Source organism: Octopus bimaculoides, chromosome 1, assembly GCF_046866305.1.
Source record: "Octopus bimaculoides isolate indiv1 chromosome 1, ASM4686630v1, whole genome shotgun sequence".
Classification (NCBI taxonomy): Eukaryota; Metazoa; Mollusca; class Cephalopoda; order Octopoda; family Octopodidae; genus Octopus; species Octopus bimaculoides.
The window spans coordinates 166,874,462-166,889,461 of record NC_142928.1 but is presented as its reverse complement, the minus strand read 5'-3'; the positions used below and the strand labels follow the sequence as shown (position 1 = coordinate 166,889,461).

General features: G+C 34.8%; 1 long non-coding RNA gene across 1 annotated transcript in view; it reads left to right on the top strand.

Moving 5' to 3' along the window:
• Window positions 1–4,779: 4,779 nt before the first annotated feature.
• Window positions 4,780–15,000, top strand: part of LOC128249957 (uncharacterized) — a 53,757-nt gene continuing 43,536 nt past the window's right edge. Inside the window, exon 1 of the long non-coding RNA XR_008266104.2 lies at window positions 4,780–4,942. This is a non-coding gene — a long non-coding RNA (uncharacterized LOC128249957). The remainder of the gene's footprint in view (window positions 4,943–15,000) is intronic.

Below are 15,000 nucleotides of genomic sequence, written 5' to 3'. Positions count from 1 at the left end.
TATGATTGAATATTATACAGTTTTTACAACTTATATATATTAAGGATTTTTCTCAGAAGACCTCCTGTATATACAAATAATTTTGTAACTAAATTAGATATCAATAGGAAAATAAACAATATATAAAACATACATGACACGGAATAAAGGATATGAACTACACGTAAATTATATTAATTTCCCTAAACCAACACCACCCGCGTTATAGAATAGATGAATACCGAAAAACAAAAAAAAAACAAAAACAAAACAAAACAAAAAAAGATTCATCAAACAGAAAGCAGCATGCATTAATAATATATTATTATATTATTATATAATCATGTGATGTAATCAAATAATATAATGAAATAACACCATAGAATCTAATGTAATGAATAATACATTTGTGTGATATATATATATATATATATATATATATATATATATGTGTTATATATATATATATATATATATATATATATATATATATATATATATATAACATATACATATATACCGTATTTGATATATTGTATATGATATTAATATGATAGCATGATGTAATATATCTACAGTGTGTTGAGTGCCGTTGAACTCAGGGCCGATTACAGGAAACCTTTAGTTTCAGATATGCTAACCTTTTTTCCTCCACATACATACATATATGAATCTATCTATCTATCTATCTATCTATCTATCTATCTATCTATCTATCTATCTATGTGTGCATACTACACATTCATACACAGAAACACACCCAAATAAATACATACGAAGTCTGATCCATAAGAGTCCGGACTGTTGCTATGTCAATAAAACTAAAGTTTGCTGAATGAAACCGCTTTGCTCTGCATGTACACTAAGTTTTAATGCTCTAGATCACATTTACTGTTTACAGCAGTGCTTGGAAGGAATGTGTGTAACGTGTGATCGTCGCATTGACCGTGATGAAGAAATTTGTCATGGCGTTACCTGCTCAGAGGCCAACGCAAATTTATAGAAAATGTAGCGAGAAGAGTGTATGAGTGTATCGCTTCTGGTTTTGCAGACATTGTGCACAATGAATTACGACAGAACCGTCTAGTGCTCAAGTGTAGGCTTAACATTTGGTTGGTTCCCTTTTGTCCCTATGTTTTTAAATCCAATGTCTCTTCAGATTTATTTCACAGAAAATAAGCAGCAGGTACAACTGTAACGCAGCAGAAAAATTCCAGTTGTCAGAGCAAGTCTTGTACTAGGTCTGCGGCACAAGATGCTTCATATTCATAATTACGGCAATAGTTTTGTACTGCTTGGTATGAAGTAACACAACCATATTGATTTTGGAAAGAAATCATTCAAAGTGAAAGAACACCGACAGAACAACTTAAGCGGTTCCTTAATGGTTTTACTGCTTATTGAATTTATGCAACATCATCTTCGAAAATCAAGATAACAGTTCATTCCTTTATCTGAGTATAATAAGCAAACTATGCTTTGTTGTACCTTTCCACGTTCTAAAAACTTTACAATAGATGTCATCGTGAACAATGAAGACGTGGTTGGTAAACCGTGTCTGCCAATGACAGACATCCTGTGACACTGTTCACTCTTCTACTAATTCATTGTTTTACATATTCGTCATCACTGAGTCTGAATGATTGTGCTATATTAGTCATAGCCAGTGGAGACAAAGGCTGAACGGTAATGTTAACTAAGTAGAGACGCTGTTGCAAATGAATATTATCTTTCCAGTGTTGAGTTGGAGTCTGTATCACCCTCTTCATTCATAGCTGTTCTGTGTTATATGCACATGTACACAGAGGAAGCCATGACTTAATGTTTGCAACTATAGCAGACCTGAGTTTTTCACAACTTTCATGTTCAATATTGGATGGTTGGAATGCACGGCAAATCTTTGACCGCCCGACACAAACACAATATACTTGCGAGTATGTTTTAGCAGAAGGCCATATCAGTTATTAATTTCGTTATGAAGACTTTTGTTTGAAATTGTGAATTATTAAAAAAAGTTTCAAGTGTAACCCAGCCACATAAAGGTCTTCATGAACAGAAAAGTCATATCCCTATTTTCTGGATCAACTCCTCTATAAAAGTGGAGGAGTTGGGATGAAGCGGGTTCCATTCGGGGCGTAAACAACTAGAAATTGAGTGAAGCTTATGACAATATAAGCATTAGCTTTAATAACTAGTATAGTATGTATAGTTTGTAAGTGAGTAGCAAATCTTAACGAAACAAAGGAACATAAGTTATTATTATAGTGCTTTCAGTGTGACTTCATGGAGGTACAGATTATTTCATGCTGACAAAACTTGCATTACATTACTAGATTATAAATTTATTGTTTCATTTGCAATTCCATAATTTTCCAACTGTGTTGAACCTACTGATATAAACACATCAGTTTGAATTAAATTCGTGCTTTGTCGTCGATCAAGGAAATGCTTGATCAAAAGTATCTTATTTATTTTTTTCCAGAAGAATGCACTCTGGGTCATATTATATATTGGGTCATTAAGGATAAACATGCTGAGTAATGTAGTCCTAAATATAAAAAACAATTTCATACTTCTGCGGGTCAGGGCTGACAAGGGACTATATAACAGTAACAACATTAATAAATAAAACAAGCTCCAGGGAACTCGAATAGAGTCGTTTAGGCTTGAGCTTTGCTCCAAGAACTAGAATATTAAACAACTGAGACATGAACCTGAGTTTTAAACTTTGGATACGACACTGCAGAATTTTAGATTAATATCCCTGTAAGATATGAACAGTCGTGAGTTATTTCTATTTTGTAGACTCAATGCAAATCTGATCGCGGATACATATGATCAAACCATCTTTTTTGTAAGAGCTTTTATATGGCTCAGTGTGTTTAGTCTTTCTTTAAGACAATATAGTGTAATTTAAGGGGGATTTCAATACAATTTCTTCTTTGTGGAATGGATACGTAGAGGTTCCCTTATGAGGTTGAAAATATTTGATGGATCGTTACAGTCATCTGTTTTCGATGAGAGTTCTAACAATGCTTGAAACATTTTAAAAAAATCATAATTACGAGATGTATTAAAAAATTTATCAGTCATATATATAATGTCGGTTCAAACAACACCGATACTCCGACAATTATTTGACTTCAGATTATTCAACGGAATGCAATATTCTCCGAAGATCTAGAAATATATTTCCCACATTTTGTTGAATTTAGATTCTCACATATTAAATCTTCTTTTTCACTTAGATGTGAACTTGCTACTAATACATTATTCACTCGCCCGGTTTGCGTGTGTGCACCATTATATTAGCAGCCATATTTGTATGTTGATTTACTATACGATTAGATGCGGTAGAATATCATCAATGGATTGCCGATACTGTCACTGACGGGTCGCCATCAACCGATTACAACTTTTGAAGTAAATTGTTTTTAATCAAGGAGTCATTTTCGAAAACGAAGCGAGAGATTCCTTATCGATTTTTCAGATCTTTGAAGCTTCTGAAATTTCGGAATAGCTAGCAAGCCAGCCTCTTTTTGATCATTCTTTTATGGCTCTGTGATTATACTTAACGGTATATGAAGCAATGCTTGGTTGCTCAAAGACGGCAAACCACTCTAGTTGAACACTTTTATTAAAAGCAAGAGAAAAGAATCACAAATTTGGAATTGATGATCGATTAATTATTAAAGATATTTTCGGATAATTTCATTTCGCAATGTTAAGGTATAAATTGCGGCGCCAATCTGATTGCTAAGGGCAGTATTTAGAACTGCTTATTGTAGTCTGAGAACGGCTATTCCTTTGTATAGCCATGCATGAAATAATATAGGAACAACTACGTATTCGTTCCATCATATTTCTATCTGTTCAGTCATACATATATCCATTCATACAGCTTTCAGACTAACCGAGCAGCCACCGAGACACTCAACTACCCAATCATCAATACAAACACGCGTCTAACTAACCATTACCCTAGCTAACCAACCAACCAACCAACCAACCAACCAACCAACCAACCAACCGACCGACCGACCGACCGACCGACCGACCATTCATCTACATATCCACTATCCAGCTAGAACAACAATATAGTCATACAATACAACAAGCGAATGAGCCTGCCAGCCAGTTATATAATTATTCAAGTTAAGGATTTGTCTACTTTACTCATTTATCAATCTAGCCAACCCACGTATTTTGCTTGCCCATCAATGCCTTCGTGTATATCCATTTTCTTAGCAGCCAAAAAATCTCAGTGAAGTAACTATTCTTCTTGTCCGCTGTCCAATGTATTTCACGTCTGACTCTGCCAAATAACAGACATCAGATGTTATTGGCGACCTTTACAGACTTACAGATATTCTAGAGAACACTTACCAACTATACTGGAGCAGTCTGGTTAGTAGATTACTTAACTTTGAGGAAGTTAATATGTTGTTCAGTTTCATCTTCAGCTTAACAATTTCGCTACGAATAAGTACCAGTAATAAGCTGAGGCTCGTTAAATATAACTACACCCCAATTTAGAAATTGAAGTATTTAGATAAATTTTTTTGAAAATGTAACTTGTTCGGTTTTCTATTAACATGAAGCATGTCATTTGTTATCAATCAATTCTGCTCTGATTAAACTGAATGATCTATTATCAGAGGCTTTCAGGTCATGGGCATCCCGTACTTTTTCAGCCATAGTGTATCTAGTACTACATCATCCCATGTGCTCCTCCTTTTTTAAGACAGCAAGGTGTGATTTATGGGCGGTTTGTATGCAAATTACAACAAGTCACGAGACTGCATTAAACAGTTGTTCTGAAACAGTGCACTGCAGGTTTTTTAAAACATAACGTAAGGCTTTATAGAAAAAAACAAACAAAAAAACTAGAGTAATGTTTGAAAGGCTTCAGGAATGTGTTATTCATTATGTTGTTAAACACAAGTATGGTCAATAAAACATGGTAAGCAATAGTTTTCTTCTATTTTAATAAGTTTAAAAATGCTTTGTTAAATTTGTATGTAATTCTACGATGCAGAACTACTGGTACAGAAGGTCAGTGGATTGTAACAACTCTAATGTATATAATTTGTATGTATATTTCTATATTATAAACACGGATCCATGTACAAGGAAAGAATATGTGACGCATGTGTGTTTATTTTAATATATGCATCTGGACTTACTTTCAAAATGCTATACTTATGCACTGTAGATCGCATATAATTGCATGCATGCATTATGTGCATACATGCATACACACAAGCACACACACACACACACACACACACACACACACACACACACACACACACACACACACACACACACTCATATATGTATGTATATATATTAGAATTGTAAAGTTTCCATGAAGCTTTGTCTGGTATCAATGAATGTTTTAAATATATTTTAATGCCAAAACGATGCAAGTTATAAAAAGATTAATGAAACACGTCGACAGTTAGTTCTACGTGGACCCTGGTATTTCAGCATTTCAGATGTAGGTATACTCCTGCAAGAAATTTCCGAGAAAATAGATTGCTAACCTTTCCTTCCGTAAATTTCTTATTGAAAGGAAATAAACTATTGAAATACGAGGTAATAATACTAACCCTCGATCTGTGTAATTAATTTATTATAATCTGGATCGTTTTGGTTTTTAAAATACTTAAAACATTTATATATACATATATACATACATAAATCATAAATATACAGGGATTAGCATTGAGTTGCTTCTCCAACATACTGAAAATTTAGAAATAGCAGTCAAAGAACTACTGATTCTAAACTACAAATTTTTCTCTAAACGGATGGCGATATTTATGGCACACATAGAACAAAAAACCGGAGGGAAAAGTGTAAACAAAACAAGTCTTTAGTTAATTGGATACGAATCGTTTCATGGTTAAGCGAATGAAAATTTCACTATTCCAATCTTCAGTCCAAATATTCTGATAAATTTGAAAGTGTCTCTAAAATAAATTCACGGTAATTTTTGGCCATGCGACACCAAAAATCAACGATAAGAAAGGCACTTACGAATTCATCGGCCAGTGAGTTCAGGCATCTCACCCCAAAGAAATCTATTCTATGTGCGTCACAAATAGTCCCGTATGAAAAAAAGTCCCGTGTGGAGGGATTACGGTTTAACCATCTAACTTAGGGATATCAAATATAAAATATACAAGAATAAGGGCAGGGAATCGTCAATTAATAATAGAATTAATAATTAACAATTTTGCCAAGTAGTTCAGTATGAAAAAACCTTTATCGGTAAAACCATTTATCATCATAAATATACAGGGATTAGCATTGAGTTGCTTCTCCAACATACTGAAAATTTAGAAATAGCAGTCAAAGAACTACTGATTCTAAACTACAAATTTTTCTCTAAACGGATGGCGATATTTATGGCACACATCGAACAAAAAACCGGAGGGAAAAGTGTAAACAAAACAAGTCTTTAGTTAATTGGATACGAATCGTTTCATGGTTAAGCGAATGAAAATTTCACTATTCCAAACTTCAGTCCAAATATTCTGATAAATTTGAAAGTGTCTCCATTCGCTTAACCATGAAACGATTCGTATCCAATTAATTAAAGACTTGTTTTGTTTACACTTTTCCCTCCGGTTTTTTGTTCTATGTGTGCCATAAATATCGCCATCCGTTTAGAGAAAAAATTGTAGTTTAGAATCAGTAGTTCTTTGACTGCTATTTCTAAATTTTCAGTATGTTGGAGAAGCAACTCAATGCTAATCCCTGTATATTTATGATGATAAATGGTTTTACCGATAAAGGTTTTTTCATACTGAATTACTTGGCAAAATTGTTAATTATTAATTCTATTATTAATTGACGATTCCCTGCCCTTATTCTTGTATATTTTATATTTGATATCCCTAAGTTAGATGGTTAAACCGTAATCCCTCCACATGGGACTTTTTTTCATACGGGACTATTTGTGACGCACATGGAATAGATTTCTTTGGGGTGAGATGCCTGAACTCACTGGCCGATGAATTCGTAAGTGCCTTTCTTATCGTTGATTTTTGGTGTCGCATGGCCAAAAATTACCGTGAATTTTTTTAGAGACACTTTCAAATTTATCAGAATATTTGGACTGAAGATTGGAATAGTGAAATTTTCATTCGCTTAACCATGAAACGATTCGTATCCAATTAACTAAAGACTTGTTTTGTTTACACTTTTCCCTCCGGTTTTTTGTTCTATGTGTGCCATAAATATCGCCATCCGTTTAGAGAAAAATTTGTAGTTTAGAATCAGTAGTTCTTTGACTGCTATTTCTAAATTTTCAGTATGTTGGAGAAGCAACTCAATGCTAATCCCTGTATATTTATGATGATAAATGGTTTTACCGATAAAGGTTTTTTCATACTGAACTACTTGGCAAAATTGTTAATTATTAATTCTATTATTAATTGACGATTCCCTGCCCTTATTCTTGTATATTTCATATATACATACATATATATGTATACATATGTATGTATTTGTGTATTCATATATATATAAAGGAAGGAAATGCACACAGTTTACATAATTTTAATGTCCTTTTCAATATATTTTATAAATGAAAGAGTATTGTATTTGTCGACCGGTTTCGCTTTCGCTAATCAAGACATTGAAATTATTGTAATTTCGTATTCATTTAAGGAGATTTTAGTCCATGTTGTGTGTGAAGAAGTTTTTGAATGAATGATTCAGCAAGTAGAAATATCAAGTAGAAAAGGGGAGGGAATCAGTGATCGTTATTATTGGGGACAGGGGAGGTAATTGCTCTTCTTTCGAGGTGGGGATAAATACATATACGAAAACTCAAAAGCTGAAGTAGTGAGATGGAATATGTAGAATGATGGGTATGTGATCATGAATTAAAATATATACTGAGACCAAAGTTGGTTACACGTTCATATTTAGAGGTGTTCTGCATTTTTCGACGAACAAATTTTCTTTATTTAAACGTTCTTGTACAGAAATTGTTTTATTTTTTTGCACTGGTAGATGGGAAAAAATGTGAAGTTTGGTTGAATATTAGCTGCACATCTCTCTATGTGTTCACTCAAAGGAATCTGTCTGTATTGCAGGAACCGGATCTGTTCCTTATGTATTGTGGTTCTCTGTTTTAGTGTCATAGTTGTCTGTCCTATATAGTTATGTCCACAACCTGAACAAGTTATAAGATAAATTATATTCCCGGAAGCACAAGAGAGGTTCACAATGAAAACGAACATTACACTTGTGTACGCATGCGTTTGTGCATTCGCATGCAAACGTTGTATACGGTAAAAAAGATGTCAGTTTAAGACACTAGTTAGATATTTCTTTTATTCATTCGAGGTCGATATTTAAGTAGCAGTCCAGTGCGGTGGATTGGTGAACCTTTTACGGGGGTTGTGCAAGGTGTCTTGCAGTATCTGCTCTCGTTCTTTAATCTTTAACTGTTACACTTGAGATGACGTTAATGTCAAGGTATATCAACCGAAATCGGTGCCCTGTCCCGTGGATAAACAGTGGTATCGTGCAGAAAGGAGATTTTTATCCATGTGTAACTGCCACTTTTCTTGAAAAACATTCTGCACAGGCCTGTACCTATGCATATATTTGAAGATTGCATACTTAGTCTTGACCGACGGAAATCCTAGAAATAGAGGAAGAGGGAGAAAGAGAGAGAGAGAGAGGGGGGGAAGAAGAGGAGACAGTGAGAGGGAGATGAGAATGACAGGATAGAAAGGTGAAACATTTACGAGAGAAACACCACTGAATAAGGAAAACAAAGAAAATGAAAAACAGCAGAACAAGTGGAGAATTGTGAAAGGGATTTGCTGATGTAAGGTGAAAAGAAAAAAGAAAATAATAGGGATTGTGTGAGGGAGATAAAAAGAGAGAGAAAGTAAGAGTAGGACAGCTTGCGGAAGCGAAAGAAGGAAACTACTGAACTGAGGGGAAATATATTGAATGAATTGTGATAGTGAAAAAGAGAGACATAAAAAGTGAAGGGAAAGAGAAAGAATGATTGTGAGGGAAATGAAGAGAATGAAAGTGAGGGAAAAAAGGAGGGAATGAGAGAGATGGAAAGAGAGAAAATGTGAGTGAGAGAAAGGGAGAGGATGAGAGAGGGAAAGGGAAAGAATGTGAGAGAAACTGACATAGAGGGAGGAATGAAGAAGAAGGTGATGTATGGTGTAAGGAAATAGATGAATGAGAGTGAAAAGGAAGAGGGTTGAAAAGGACAAATAGTAAAGGGTTGAGGGAGAAAGAGAAACAAAGAGAGAGAGGAGGAGAGGGAGAAAAAGAAATAGATATATAAATAAAGAGAGAGAGAAATAGGTAGATAAATAGATAGATACAGGGAGAGAGAGAGAGAGAGAAGGAGAGAGAAAAATAAATAGATAGAGAAAGAGAGGAGAGAGAGATAGAAAGAGCAAAAGAGAAAGAGAAATAAATAGATAGAGAGAGAGAAAGACAAATAGATAGACAGATAGATAAATAGGGAGAAAGAGAGACAAAGAGTGAGAGGAGAAGAGAGAGAAAGAGAAATAGATAGATATAATAAGAGAAATAGGTAGATAAATAGATAGATATAGGGAGAGAGAGAGAAAGAGAGAGAGAGAGAAAAAATAGATAGGGAGAGAGAGGAGAGAGAGATAGGAAGAGCAAGAGAGAAAGAGAAATAAATAGATAGAGAGAGAGAAAGAGAAATAGATAGACAGATAGATAAATAGGGAGAAAGAGAGATAAAGAGAGACAGGAGGAGAGATAGAAAGAGAAATAGATAGATATATAAAGAGAGAGAAATAGGTAGATAAATAGATAGATACAGGGAGAGAGAGAGAGAGAGAAAGAGAGAGAAAGAGAGAGAAATAAATAGATAGATAGATAGATAGATAGAGAGAGAGGAGAGAGAGATAGGAAGAGAAAGAGAGAAAGAGAAATAAATAAATAGATAGATAGATAGATAGAGAGAGAGAGATAGAGAGATAGGAAGAGAAAGAAAGAGAAAGAGAAATAAATAGATAGAGAAAAAGAGAAATAAATAGATAAATAGATAGATAGATAGAGAGAGAGAGATAGAGAGAGAGAGAGAGAGAGAGAGAGATAAAGATTGAGAGAAGAGTGTTGGGTTGCGACGGGTGTGGCTGGAACATGGTATGCAAGCGGTAGGTAAGGATGTAAAATGTTACCAATGAAAACGAGACCGACTAAACACACAGATGCTGTTTCGTTCAAATCGTCTTGAATGTTTCACAGGCTGTCGTTTCGCCAAGTGCCATTGAGAGCTTGACATTTATTTAGCTGAAAAGTAGCATCCTTTCAACTAAACAAACATGTTAAAGAAATCGCTTCTATTCTCCTCCGCCACCCCCTCCCTATTCGACGGTGGGAGGGGACACACATGTACGACTTTAGCCTTCTCTATACATCTACACTTCCATCCCTCAATCCTTCCATCCATATATAAATTGATAAGGCCACTTATTTAGTTACGTAATGTATGTGTGTATATGTGTGTATATGTGTGTATGTGTGTATATGAGTTGTCCCTAACTGCAGAACAACTAACTCTAACTCTTTTACTTGTTTCAGTCATTTGACTGCGGCCATGCTGGAGCACCGCCTTCAAGGGTTTTTAGTCGAAAAAAACTTATCCCAGGATCTATTCTTTGTAAACCTTGTACTAATCTTTTCTGGCTCGTTTGCCGAACCGCTAAGTTACCGAGACGTAAACTCACCGACATCAGTCTCCAAGTGATGGTGGGGAGGGGGGGGGAGGACAAACACAGACACAAAGGCACAAAGACACACACACACATAAATATATACATATATATATATATGTGTGTGTGTGTGTATGTGTGTGTGTATGTGTGCGTATAAGTAGATTTATGCGACGAGCTTCTGTTTGTTTCCTTCTACCAAATCCACTCTCGAGGCTTTAGTTGACCCGAGGATAAGGTTAAAGACACTTGTCCAAGCTGCCACGCTGTGGACTGAACCGAGAATCATGTGGTTGGGAAGCAAGCTTCTTACCACACAGCCATGCTTGAGCTTTACGTCTATGATGGTACATGACTTTTAATCCTAAATAATTGTGTTAAGTCTATTATGTGTGCACTCTTTAGAAATTTCGATGGGTAAGTTCCACCAGTATTCCTGGTGTTCATAAGAATGTATTCTACAGCAGAGCTGTCTTTTATATGAAACCCATATGTATGTATGTCATTGTTTAGTATTATTTCCAGATTTCTTGCCAATAGAGAAACAACTGGTTTCTAGCCTAGATTCAAGGCTCCTTCATTGGCATTTCAAAATCAACAACAGGGTATTATTGCTTGTATATATGCTTGTATGTATGTTTGTATGTATGTATGTATTATGCATGCATTTATACATGCACGCATCTATCTATCTATCTATCTATCTATCTATCTATCTATCTATCTATCTATCTATCTATCTACATACAAACGTTTCTATTGACTAGTTCAGTCTTGTCTCACTTCGAGGCTACAGGTGAATCTATTACCAATAATATTCATAGTATACATAATATACAGAGCATACACACACACACGCACACACACACACACACACACACACACACACACACACACACACACACACACACACACACACACACACATATACATATATATATATATGTACTTGCTTTGAGAGATTGTTTCTGATTAAATATGTTTAATCAGAAAATCTCTTGCAAAGTTACGGTTTGCACTTAGAAGTGCTCAAGAGGAACTTGAGACAAAAGATAAAAATATATGTGAAGAACCGTAAGACTAGGTAATTTAATCCATAAACGTGACTTCGATTTCAGATGAATTTAAAGAACAGCTATATACAGGATACATTAAAAATCGATAAATCCATAGATTTAAAAAAAAATCTATAAAGAAATAAATATATTAAAAATATATCTGTAAGATAATAGATTTTAAAAACTTTAGATGCTGACATAAATATATTAAAATATTCATATATACGTAAATATATTGAAGAAGGTCTGAAGTAGTGATGAAAGTGAAATAAAAGATAAGAGGAGAGAAATTAAATGTCAGGATAGTTAGAAATTGTTAAAATAGGGTACCAACGGCCGTTTCCAGAGGTTAATTGCCCGCAAAAATAGGGGGATACAGTACCCCTTATTTAGCAATTCTTCCTTCGTCATATATATATGTATATTCTTTTATTCTTTTACTTTTTGACTGCGGCCATGCTGGAGTACCACCTTTAGTCGAACGAATCGATCTAAGGACTTATTCTTTGTAAGCCTAATACTTATTCTATCGGTCTTTTTTGCCAAACCGTTAAGTTAAGGGAACGTAAACACACCAGCATCGGTTGTCAAGCGATGATGTGGGGATAAGCACAAACACACAAATGTATACACACACACACACACACACAAACACACACACACACACACACACACACATATACATACATACATATATATATATATATATATATATATATATATATATATATATATATATATATATATATATATATACGATGGGCTTTTTTCAGTTTCCGTCTCCCTAATCCACTCACAAGGTTTTGGTCGGCCCGAAGCTATAGTAGAAGACACTTGCCCAAGGTCCCACACAGTGGGACTGAACCCGAAACCATGTGGTTGGGAAGCAAGCTTCTACCATATAGTCACACCTCTATGTGTATATAGGTATGCGTATTATGTATATATTATACGTAATACATACATATATATATTCTCTCTCTCTCTCTCTCTCTCTCTCTCTCTCTCTATATATATATATATATATATATATATATATATATATATATATATATATATATATATATATAGGTAAATGATAGGGTTGCCTCAATCCTTCAGGGGTAGTCTGAAGCATCCAAGCAACCAGGGGATGTTTAAATCCGGAGGCACTCCTGGAGATCACTTGTACGGGTACCGTCTTTGGTAGAGGGCATCCAGAGGCAGGTAATTTATTGTTTAAACCGTAGTTTATAATTATATTTATGTGGAGAATGGAGCAACAAATACAAGAAGAAGCAGTTCTGTTGGGCTAGTTAGCCGTAGTTTTATTGTGTGGAGGTTATGTAATGAGTCATTGTGGAGGTTGAGGTTATGTAGTGAGTCATTGTGAATGTTATGTAATAGTCATTTACGTACGTTTCAATCTAGCCAATGGTTTGGCAGATCTCATCAGAATGTTGAGGAGTATGTTAAGAGTTCGTGGTGCGAGGGATGTAGAAGTGATTGGTGGGTATATTAATGTATATGGTGGTGTAATAATAGCGATAGATAAAGAAAGCCTTACGTTTTAGTTGAAGTTGTGTTGGTCTTCCTGTAAGGGGATGTAGGATGGGTGCTATTTAAGCTCATTATTCCGGTTTTAATCAAATGCATCTCCACGTGATTTTATGATTGAGGGATCCGTCGTATATTTATAGCACCGGCGGTGTTAGTACAGGGAAGCAACCTTAAATTTAGGTGAAAAGGGGGCTAACTCTGGTCTTATTCGTATCTACTTATAATTAATAATACTTAGAGGGAAAGTTCTTTTATGCATATTTAGTTTAGCTTAGGAGGTGTAGTGTATTATATATTTAATTATACTTAGAGAATGAGTATTTAGTAGTATTTACATAACCTCCACGCAATAAAACAACGGCTAACTAGCCCAACAGAACTGCTTCTTCTTGTATTTGTTGCTCCATTCTCCACACACACACACACACACACACACACACACACACACACACACACACACACACACACACACACACATATATATATATATATATATATATATATATATATATTTATACAAAGTCCTTTGTTCTTTTAAACAATTACCCACTTTAGCTAGCCCTACCTACAAACAACCTACAATACTACTTTGTCATAAGAGAGAGATGCTTTTGTTCGTAGAGTAAGATAGAGTTTAACACGGTTTCTTTCAAACATTATCACACAGCAAGACTACCTGTGTAATGCATCCGGTGTTATTTTTCTAGCTTCTGTGAACTGTTGCTGGCATTCAGGTTATTTTTCAAATGCGCAATCACGGAGTACATTTTGTTTATCACTATTTCTTTTAATATCAACAATGCTATGTAATATTCTATTTAATATTCTCTTCGATGATGATCACTGTACTGCTGCTTACACTATTCAACCAACAATGTCAAGTGTCATACCAAGTAGTCTTTGGAGACAGCTAAATCCTTGTTCGTCTTAAGAATCTTTCTAAATAAGTATACACCGAAATCTGTACGAGTATCGGGGTATAATACATAAAACGTTGGGTATAATATATTTCAGAGTAGGTGTTACTTATCAGGTAGATATGGTTAGATATCTGGTGGGTGAGTTGTTACATGTCGAAGGCACTGTGGTAATTCAGAAAGATTGCTATAGACATGTGAGACTTATAACCTAGGTAGGTGTTACGTATCGAAAGAACTTTTGTGCAGTCATTCGATCGGTAAGAAATAAAAACCCAAATGTTCTTCAGATAAGATTTCTCTCTTAAAAAATGTATATTGGCTAATGTGGTATATATATATATATATATATATATCTGAAAAACAATGATGGAATGGTCTCGGCTGTAATGAAGTTGACCACAGATCAAAGTTAATATGAATCAAAACACCAACTGAAACAACAAGGAAAGCATGGAGAAAAACAACAACCTAAGACGTGTTTTTCAGACCGATTATTTCCCTAAATGACACAGAACAAAACCTCAAGGATAAAATCTCCTAGTTTGGAAGTAAAACGTTTCTGTGCGCTGTTTTGATGAGATCTCAGAGCAAACAAATTAAATCCGACTTTGGGAAACCTATCCCTCTCCTCCGGAGCCACTCTAGGGTTTCATAGCAATTAAGAAATGTGTTTATACTAAACTTTTCTCTCTCCTATTACTTTCGTTCGGCAGTGGCGTGTTAGTAGATGCATATCAAAATACTAGATAATTTCTATAT